Here is an 11,154-nt window from a genome sequence, read left to right as displayed (position 1 = left end):
CAAAAATTTACAATTTCAAAACTGAAGTCAGTCAGTGTACAAGGTATCACAGCGACTCGAATTTACATTGAACTGGCTATTTAAAAAAGAAAGTCTTGCTTACGGTTTGTGAGACGAAGTACTTCGAAGCCAATGTATTTGAGGACAGATATTTAGGAAGGGTATAACGAAGCTTCCATTGGGGGAGGAGGGGGGAGGAGGAGGCGATGTTGATGCCTTTTGTACAGCCAGGCTTCACCTGAGAGCCTTCGAATACGAGAACTTATCAGGGACACCTTTTTTTTTTTTTACAGCTGGCCTTTTTGCGTATTGGTATTATGACGAGTAATATTTAATGCTTCACTATTCAGTCTAGCAGAGCAAGTCGAACCGTGTTGTCTGTCACCTCCTTGACTCCCCCCCCCCCCCCCCCCCCATTCTCAGAGGCACAGCAGCCTACTCGGATTACAAAATACACATAATAGGAGCTGCAAAAGCAAACTTCAGCATGTATTACTGCTGTATCCCTGTAGTTCGTAAAGGGACAATTAACATAGTTTTCTTCCTTTGTGCGTGCTCTTCGCCATTGGACAAGCACTTTTGCTAATGGTAAACTCAACATCGCATTCGCTGGCATCTGCTCTCACGAGCAGGTTTAGCATATGAACATTTTTTTGTGTGAATATGGGCCAGTTACGCAACCACTAGCCTGACTGCGCCACAGGCATGTGAATGGCATCCGGCATCGGGCAGTAACGGTTACGGTAAGCAAGTGAAGCTGCGAAAAATCCTCAAAGTGTTAACAACTGTAAAGGTTTGCGCAACATTAAAGTGATTCTTAAACACTTCTGAAGTCTGTTAGAGGGGCTTTAGTTTCTCAGAAACAATAACCCCGCTAACGAAAATGCCCTTTGTAACGACTGAGTGTTGTGGTGGCCAGGTCCCCGCAAGCTGTCCTAAAAAAGCTTTTCTTTCCTGGTCAACAGCAGCGCTGCCTTTGTTGCTCTTTCCAGCAAGTAAATTCGAATTCATAGTACTAACTCATCGGAATTTGAGAATCAGACACAATGTTACTTTTGTTGAAAAGACGTTTAGCGTTTATTCTGGAGAAAAAGTGTACGCCGCAGATCAAAACTGATGGCTCGTTTGTACAGCACAGTTCCATGACGACACAAACGGAGTCAAGCCTCAAGATGCAACTGGAGATTTCCATGACAACTTGACAGACATCGAATGAGGTGATTAGTTTTTACGTTCCCCTCCCCATCTTCACCCGCATCGCGAGAAGGGCCGGAGGGATGACGTCTCTTTAATCTTAGTTTGCATCCCTACTTGGATGATAACTATTGAAGCTCGGTTCACCCAGCACCGTGTCACTATCTAGGCAGCACCGGAAACAAATCGTGTGATCCGTGAATAAAGGCTCAGGCGCCACAATGTGTGGATCACCCTCCGGCAATTCACGCAATCACCCACTCACTTTCCAGTGCCCTCAAAAACCTCCAGTCCGCGCCGCTCATGCTTTCTAATTTCACCCCTGTCTCCGACACTCGAGCGCGGAAGTCGTTCAACGACTCCCTGTGCCACACCGCGGCGTACTTGACGTCGAAACTGTGCAGTGCCCTCCCCAAATCCCGGCACTGCGTTTCGAGGTCGTCCATGAAGAGCTTCGAGAAGCTGGGAAAATGGCTGACGTAGATCTCGATCGAGCAATGCTCCAGCGCGTATCTCTCGGTCAGCAGAAGCATGACCAGGTCGAGCGTCAGGAGCTGCTGACCTCCGCGGTGGCTGCTTCTCGAGTGCCTCACGATGCGCTGGGCTATGGTGCGGCCGAACCAGCTCGCGACACCCATGATCACAACTTGCGCGGGCCGGTAACTCGATGAAAGCGTGCAGGTGGTGGTCTCGCCAAGAAAGGCTTCCATGTCAGAGGTCGAAGGCACGTCGTAATTGTCGAAGCGTAGTGGCTCCAACGTGGTAGCCCTCGTATGACTCAACACCGGATGCGAGGAAAGAGTAAGCTGGAAAATAAAACGAGATCTTCATTGTAAATCATCCAGCCAAGCTTTTGCGTAAACTGTGTTACGGTAATGCCTTAGGAGTAATTGCGGGGACAAGTTGGTCTTGCATTGTGACTTGCATGTGTTATCGGTAAATGCTATAAGGGACACAAACACAAAACAGAAGAGTACAAAATGCGTTGTCCTTGTCTATTTCGTGTTTGTGTCTGTTCCAGCATTTTGGTAGAATATGCGCTAATGTTAGAACGATGCTTGTGTTGTTCTCGTACACACAACTTTCTTTTCCTTTTCTCTATTATTTTTACGTTGTATACGGGCTTGCTTTTTTAGCGTTTTGTGATTTCGTTAAACGTTATGAATGCGTAGTTACTTCCTCATATATCTTTGTTTTGTGATGTTTGTCTTAGCCAAGATAATGACACGGCCAAGTTCTTCTGTAGCCAAACTTTACCATACTTCACATCTATTAAAGGAACGGAAGATAACCCCAATATGACAATGAAACAAGAAGACAGCTCTGAAGACGTACAGCCTCATGCACCACATGTCTCCTTTAGTGCGCGTGCGTTAATATTTAGCAGTTTATCAATGATTATAATGACACTCGCAAAAAATGGTCGATTCAATGAGATGAAGTATTCACGGCGTGGCATACTCCCAAAGACAGCAAAGAGCGAACAACATGTAACACAGAAGCTAACGGAGAGTAAGCTAAAAAAAAACATACTTAAACTTTTATGCAACTAGTATGGGCACTACGTTGCTATTTGGCACTTAGGTTTCATCGGACTTGACGTGGTTATTTAGTGGCTATGGTGTTGCTCTGCTAAGCGTAAGGTTACCGGATCGAATCCCGGCCCCGGCGGCCACATTTCTATGAGGGCGAAAAGCAAAACATCCGTGTACTTAGATGTAGGTGTATGTTGAAGGACCCCAGGTGGTCAAAATTATTCCGGAGTTCCCCACTACGGAGTGTCTCAAAATGAGACCGCGGCTTTGGCACGTAAAGCCCTATAATTAAAGGATTAATAAAGCGAAAATCAGACATCCACCCGTTCGCAGCAATTGCTACAAAGGAAACCCAGACGCATTCCTCGAAAGGAAAGCCTCGCAATTGAAGAAAAATTCGTCCTGGTCCGGTACTTGAACCCGGGACCGGCGCCTTTCCGGGGCAGCCATTCTACCATCTGTACTAACCAGGCGGCGAGCAGATGGCAGGGCAAAGTCGAATTTGTAGCCAACTCGAAGCAAAGGCAAGAGTTTGAGGCAATAATTCTGCAGAAACCCGCAAGGTGGAGAGAAGTAATTAATAAAGGGAAAATCACGCATCCACCCGTTCGTAGCAATTGCTACAAAGGAAACCCATACGCGCTCCTCAAAAGAAACGCCTTGCAGTTGAAAATTCGTCCTGCTTCGGGACTAGAACTTTTTTCCACCTTCTAAACTACTACCTCAAAGGATTGTTAACATCGGCTTGGTGCTCAACTTGTACGGGCTACAATGACACGTGGTGCCCAGATACACGTATTGAAAGAACGCGCTCTGAAAGCTCACTGGTATACACTTGTTGGAAGTCTCAATTACCCCCCCCCCCCCCACCTTGTTCTTTTTTGTGTGTGTGTTTGGGTGAGCACTATACTCCCGTTATTTAGTTTTCACTCGCTTAGTAGCACGCGTCCTATGGCACAATACAGCAACATTAATTTCCAACGTCATTACTCCAAATACACATGTTTGTTGTTTTTAAATACAAGTGATCCGTTCTCTTAAATATATGTGCGTCTCCTAGGCTCTGCGCAAACAACAGAATTTAAAGGCATACTTCTTTTATTTCCTGAACTTACACCGGCAGATCATCACAGCAAAAAAGGGAAAATATTATAGCCAAGACGTATTTCATGTAATAACACTCGTATATTTGTCAACCTCTAAAAACCCGACAATACGTCACATAACAGTTCTATTTCTCAAATGTTCGTACCGCAAGTGTCATATCTTCTTCTTTTGACTTCAACGCGACACGCTATTCCTTACTTACTGATTTCCTAACTGATTTTCACCTGCTTTTGCGAACAAGATTTACTGTACTAAAAGGTCATCTGATCCCAGCTTTCTAGCACAGGGCTTTTAATTAACAAATCGGAAAACCATGCAAAATATCGCATTCCGTAGCAGCCCGCCTAAGAAAAAAACGTAGCTACAAAATAAAAAAATGGCTGTGGCTTAGCTGAGGTTAAGCCCAGGATGCGAAGCATACTAGCCTTTATTTTAGTTGGTGAACCACTGTTTAGCCTGGTGAACTGCTGTTGCTTGGCTATATTTGGTTCGGCTAGACGAAGAAACAACTCATGCAGGCGAGCGCACGACCTGAGGCCCGGCTATGCAGCTACGCGGCTGCAAGCGAGCGCACGAGTTGAGCCTCCGCTTTTGCAGCTGTTATGACGTCATATGGTAGCTACGCGGCCGCGCGCGGCGCAGCAAGGAAGAGCGTGGTTGTGCGGCTAGTATGCTTCGCATAAAAAGCGAGAGAAAGCTGTCTAAAGAAAGTCTCACCATTTGGCCTCCACTGAAGCGCGGCGTGCTCTTGAAGGCTAAGTGTGTGGCTGCGAGATGCGCTTGTCATTCACGACTTGTCCCGCGCGCAGCGACCCAATTATCGGCATTGAGAGATAGAAGCACGGACGATAGCACGACCTGATTACTTTCAATAGGACAATGGTGTTTCTGGCCGTCAAAGAGCCTTTATCATCCTGCGACCTTTCTCCCGCAGGAGCGGCCTCACCGAGAACTTTCGGTCGAAGTGTCAAGCATGCATGATGCTCAGAGCAGTTGGTTCGGCGCGCGCACGTCGTATCACTCCCCCTGCTAATACATGTGCTGACTGCGATTTCGGCGATGAATAAATGAATGTGCCCTGATTGCCCTGCCTGTCCACTGACTTCTCTGGAAAACGCTGGTTCGTGCCACATACACCAATCTCCATCCTATTGAAAGTGTTTCCGCCTAATCACGCCATGAGTAAATGGATTTCGAAAATAGTCATTTCCGAAGAAAAGGCAAGGCTATGGCCCAGTAAATTATCGAAACAGCCATGTCGACTGACTTCTTTGGAAAACGCTGGTGCGTGGCACATACACCAATCTCCATCCTATTGGAAGTGTTACCGCCTAATCACGCCATGAGTAAATGGATTTCAAAAATAGTCATTTCCGAAGAAAAGGCAAGGCTACGGCCCAGTAAATTATCGAAACAGCCATGTCGACTGACTTCTTTGGAAAACGCTGGTGCGTGGCACATACACCAATCTGTATCCTATTGGATGTGTTTCCGCCACATCACGCCAGGAATGAATGGATTTCGAAAATTGGCACTTCGGAAGAAAAGGTAAGCTATAGCCCAGCAATATATCGAAACAGCCATATCCACTGACTTCTCTGGAAAACGCTGATTCGTGGCACATACATCAATTTCCATTCCATTGAATGTATTGCCGCCTAATCACACCACGAATAACGGGATTTCAAAAATTTGCAATTCCAAAGGAAAGGTAAGACTATAGCCCAGTAAATTATCGAAACAGCCATGTCGACTGACTTCTTTGGAAAACACTGGTGCGTGGCACATACACCAATCTCTATCCTATTGGATGTGTTTCCGCCACATCACGCCAGGAATGAATGGATTTCGAAAATTGGCACTTCGGAAGAAAAGGTAAGCTATAGCCCAGCAATATATCGAAACAGCTATGTCCACTGACTTCTCTGGAAAACGCTGATTCGTGGCACATACATCAATTTCCATTCCATTGAATGTATTGCCGCCTAATCACACCACGAATAACGGGATTTCAAAAATTTGCACTTCCAAAGAAAAGGTAAAACTATAGCCCAGTAAATTATCGAAACAGCCATGTCCACTGACTTCTCTGGAAAACGCTGGTTCGTGGCACATACACCAATCTCCATCCTATTGGAAGTGTTACCGCCTAATCAGGCCATGAATAAATGGATTTTGAAAATTGGCACTTCCGAAGAGAAGGCAAGGCTATAGCCCAGTAAATTATCGAAACAGCCATGTCGACTGACTTCTTTGGAAAACACTGGTGCGTGGCACATACACCAATCTCTATCCTATTGGAAGTATTTCCGCCTAATCACGCCATGAATAAATTGATTTTGAAAATTGGCATTGCCGAAGAAAAGGTAAAGCTATAGCCCAGTATATTATCAAAACAGCCATGTCCACTGACTTCTTTGGAAAACGCTGGTGCGTGGCACATACACCAATCTCTATCCTATTGGATGTGTTTCCGCCTAATCAGGCCATGAATAAAAGGAATTCGAAAATTGGCGCGTCCGAAGAAAAGGTAAGGCTATAGCCCAGTAAATTATCGAAACAGCCATGTGCACTGACTTCTCTGGAAAACGCTGGTGCGTGGCACATACATCAATCTCCATTCTATTGGAACTATTTCCGTCTAATCACGCCATGAATAAATAGATTTCGAAAATTGGCGCTTCCGAAGAAAAGGTAAGGCTATAGCCCAGTAAATTATCAAAACAGCCATGTCCACTGACTTCTCTCGAAAACGCTTCTTCCTGGCACATAAACCAATCTCTATCCTATTGGAAGTATTTCCGCCTAATCAGGCCATGAATACATGGATTTCGAAAATTGGGGCTTCCGAAGAAAAGGTAAGGCTATAGCCCAGTAAATTATCGAAACAGCCATGTGCACTGACTTCTCTGGAAAACGCTGGTGCGTGGCACATACACCAATCTCCATTATATTGGAACTATTTCTGTCTAATCACGCCATGAATAAATAGATTTCGAAAATTGGCGCGTCCGAAGAAAAGGTAAGGCTATATATAGCCCAGTAAATTATCGAAACAGCCATGTGCACTGATTTCTCTGGAAAACGCTGGTGCGTGGCACATACATCAATCTCCATTCTATTGGAACTATTTCCGTCTAATCACGCCATGAATAAATAGATTTGGAAAATTGGCGCGTCCGAAGAAAAGGTAAGGCTATAGCCCAGTAAATTATCGAAACAGCCATGTGCACTGACTTCTCTGGAAAACGCTGGTGCGTGGCACATACATCAATCTCCATTCTATTGGAACTATTTCCGTCTAATCACGCCATGAATAAATAGATTTCGAAAATTGGCGCTTCCGAAGAAAAGGTAAGGCTATAGCCCAGTAAATTATCGAAACAGCCATGTGCACTGATTTCTCTGGAAAACGCTGGTGCGTGGCACATACATCAATCTCCATTCTATTGGAACTATTTCCGTCTAATCACGCCATGAATAAATAGATTTCGAAAATTGGCGCGTCCGAAGAAAAGGTAAGGCTATAGCCCAGTAAATTATCGAAACAGCCATGTGCACTGACTTCTCTGGAAAACGCTGGTGCGTGGCACATACATATATCTACATTCTATTGGAACTATTTCCGTCTAATCACGCCATGAATAAATAGATTTCGAAAATTGGCGCGTCCGAAGAAAAGGTAAGGCTATAGCCCAGTAAATTATCGATATAGCCATGTGCACTGATTTCTCTGGAAAACGCTGGTGCGTGGCACATACACCAATCTCTATCCTATTGGATGTGTTTCCGCCTAATCAGGCCATGAATAAAAGGATTTCGAAAATTGGCGCGTCCGAAGAAAAGGTAAGGCTATAGCCCAGTAAATTATCGAAACAGCCATGTGCACTGATTTCTCTGGAGAACGCTGGTGCGTGGCACATACATCAATCTCCATTCTATTGGAACTATTTCCGTCTAATCACGCCATGAATAAATAGATTTCGAAAATTGGCGCTTCCGAAGAAAAGGTAAGGCTATAGCCCAGTAAATCGAAACAGCCATGTGCACTGATTTCTCTGGAAAACGCTGGTGCGTGGCACATACACCAATCTCCATTCTATTGGAACTATTTCCGTCTAATCACGCCATGAATAAATAGATTTCGAAAATTGGCGCTTCTGAAGAAAAGGTAAGGCAATAGCCCAGTAAATTATCGAAACAGCCATGTGCACTGACTTCTCTGGAAAACGCTGGTGCGTGGCACATACATCAATCTCCATTCTATTGGAACTATTTCCGTCTAATCACGCCATGAATAAATAGATTTCGAAAATTGGCGCGTCCGAAGAAAAGCTAAGGCTATAGCCCAGTAAATTATCGAAACAGCCATGTGCACTGATTTCTCTGGAAAACGCTGGTTCGTGGCACATACATCAATCTCCATTCTATTGGAACTACTTCCGTCTAATCACGCCATGAATAAATAGATTTCGAAAATTGGCACGTCCGAAGAAAAGGTAAGGCTATAGCCCAGTAAATTATCGAAACAGCCATGTGCACTGATTTCTCTGGAAAACGCTGGTGCGTGGCACATACACCAATCTCTATCCTATTGGATGTGTTTCCGCCTAATCAGGCCATGAATAAAAGGATTTCGAAAATTGGCGCGTCCGAAGAAAAAGTAAGGCTATAGCCCAGTAAATTATCGAAACAGCCATGTGCACTGATTTCTCTGGAAAACGCTGGTGCGTGGCACATACACCAATCTCTATCCTATTGGATGTGTTTCCGCCTAATTAGGCCATGAATAAATAGATTTCGAAAATTGGCGCTTCCGAAGAAAAGGTAAGGCTATAGCCCAGTAAATTATCGAAACAGCCATGTGCACTGATTTCTCTGGAAAACGCTGGCGCGTGGCACATACACCAATCTCTATCCTATTGGATGTGTTTCCGCCTAATCAGGCCATGAATAAAAGGATTTCGAAAATTGGCGCGTCCGAAGAAAAAGTAAGGCTATAGCCCAGTAAATTATCGAAACAGCCATGCGCACTGATTTCTCTGGAAAACGCTGATGCGTGTCACATACATCAATCTCCATTCTATTGGAACTATTTCTGTCTAATCACGCCATGAATAAATAGATTTCGAAAATTGGCGCTTCCGAAGAAAAGGTAAGGCTATAGCCCAGTAAATTATCGAAACAGCCATGTGCACTGACTTCTCTGGAAAACGCTGGTGCGTGGCAGATACATATATCTCCATTCTATTGGAACTATTTCCGTCTAATCACGCCATGAATAAATAGATTTCGAAAATTGGCGCTTCCGAAGAAAAGGTAAGGCTATAGCCCAGTAAATTATCGAAACAGCCATGTGCACTGATTTCTCTGGAAAACGCTGGTGCGTGGCACATACACCAATCTCTATCCTATTGGATGTGTTTCCGCCTAATCAGGCCATGAATAAAAGGATTTCGAAAATTGGCGCGTCCGAAGAAAAGGTAAGGCTATAGCCCAGTAAATCGAAACAGCCATGTGCACTGATTTCTCTGGAAAACGCTGGTGCGTGGCACATACATCAATCTCCATTCTATTGGAACTATTTCCGTCTAATCACGCCATGAATAAATAGATTTCGAAAATTGGCGCTTCCGAAGAAAAGGTAAGGCTATAGCCCAGTAAATTATCGAAACAGCCATGTGCACTGACTTCTCTGGAAAACGCTGGTGCGTGGCACATACATCAATCTCAATTCTATTGGAACTATTTCCGTCTAATCACGCCATGAATAAATAGATTTCGAAAATTGGCGCTTCCGAAGAAAAGGTAAGGCTATAGCCCAGTAAATTATCAAAACAGCCATGTCCACTGACTTCTCTCGAAAACGCTTCTTCCTGGCACATACACCAATCTCTATCCTATTGGAAGTATTTCCGCCTAATCAGGCCATGAATACATGGATTTCGAAAATTGGGGCTTCCGAAGAAAAGGTAAGGCTATAGCCCAGTAAATTATCGAAACAGCCATGTGCACTGACTTCTCTGGAAAAAGCTGGTGCGTGGCACATACACCAATCTCCATTATATTGGAACTATTTCTGTCTAATCACGCCATGAATAAATAGATTTCGAAAATTGGCGCGTCCGAAGAAAAGGTAAGGCTATATATAGCCCAGTAAATTATCGAAACAGCCATGTGCACTGATTTCTCTGGAAAACGCTGGTGCGTGGCACATACATCAATCTCCATTCTTTTGGAACTATTTCCGTCTAATCACGCCATGAATAAATAGATTTCGAAAATTGGCGCGTCCGAAGAAAAGGTAAGGCTATAGCCCAGTAAATTATCGAAACAGCCATGTGCACTGACTTCTCTGGAAAACGCTGGTGCGTGGCACATACATCAATCTCCATTCTATTGGAACTATTTCCGTCTAATCACGCCATGAATAAATAGATTTCGAAAATTGGCGCTTCCGAAGAAAAGGTAAGGCTATAGCCCAGTAAATTATCGAAACAGCCATGTGCACTGATTTCTCTGGAAAACGCTGGTGCGTGGCACATACATCAATCTCCATTCTATTGGAACTATTTCCGTCTAATCACGCCATGAATAAATAGATTTCGAAAATTGGCGCGTCCGAAGAAAAGGTAAGGCTATAGCCCAGTAAATTATCAAAACAGCCATGTGCACTGACTTCTCTGGAAAACGCTGGTGCGTGGCACATACATATATCTACATTCTATTGGAACTATTTCCGTCTAATCACGCCATGAATAAATAGATTTCGAAAATTGGCGCGTCCGAAGAAAAGGTAAGGCTATAGCCCAGTAAATTATCGATATAGCCATGTGCACTGATTTCTCTGGAAAACGCTGGTGCGTGGCACATACACCAATCTCTATCCTATTGGATGTGTTTCCGCCTAATCAGGCCATGAATAAAAGGATTTCGAAAATTGGCGCGTCCGAAGAAAAGGTAAGGCTATAGCCCAGTAAATTATCGAAACAGCCATGTGCACTGATTTCTCTGGAGAACGCTGGTGCGTGGCACATACATCAATCTCCATTCTATTGGAACTATTTCCGTCTAATCACGCCATGAATAAATAGATTTCGGAAATTGGCGCTTCCGAAGAAAAGGTAAGGCTATAGCCCAGTAAATTATCGAAACAGCCATGTGCACTGATTTCTCTGGAAAACGCTGGTGCGTGGCACATACACCAATCTCTATCCTATTGGATGTGTTTCCGCCTAATCAGGCCATGAATAAAAGGATTTCGAAAATTGGCGCGTCCGAAGAAAAGGTAAGGCTATAGCCCAGTAAATCGAAACAG

General features: G+C 44.2%; 1 long non-coding RNA gene across 1 annotated transcript in view; it reads right to left on the bottom strand.

The window, feature by feature from the left end:
- Positions 1-1,053: 1,053 nt before the first annotated feature.
- Positions 1,054-11,154, bottom strand: part of LOC135906412 (uncharacterized) — a 32,566-nt gene continuing 22,465 nt past the window's right edge. The window contains exon 2 of the long non-coding RNA XR_011514943.1: positions 1,054-2,000. This is a non-coding gene — a long non-coding RNA (uncharacterized lncRNA). The remainder of the gene's footprint in view (positions 2,001-11,154) is intronic.

Source organism: Dermacentor albipictus, chromosome 5, assembly GCF_038994185.2.
Source record: "Dermacentor albipictus isolate Rhodes 1998 colony chromosome 5, USDA_Dalb.pri_finalv2, whole genome shotgun sequence".
NCBI classification, from domain to species: domain Eukaryota; kingdom Metazoa; phylum Arthropoda; class Arachnida; order Ixodida; family Ixodidae; genus Dermacentor; species Dermacentor albipictus.
The sequence above is the reverse complement of the archived record's forward strand: the minus strand, read 5'-3'. Positions and strand labels throughout refer to the sequence as shown.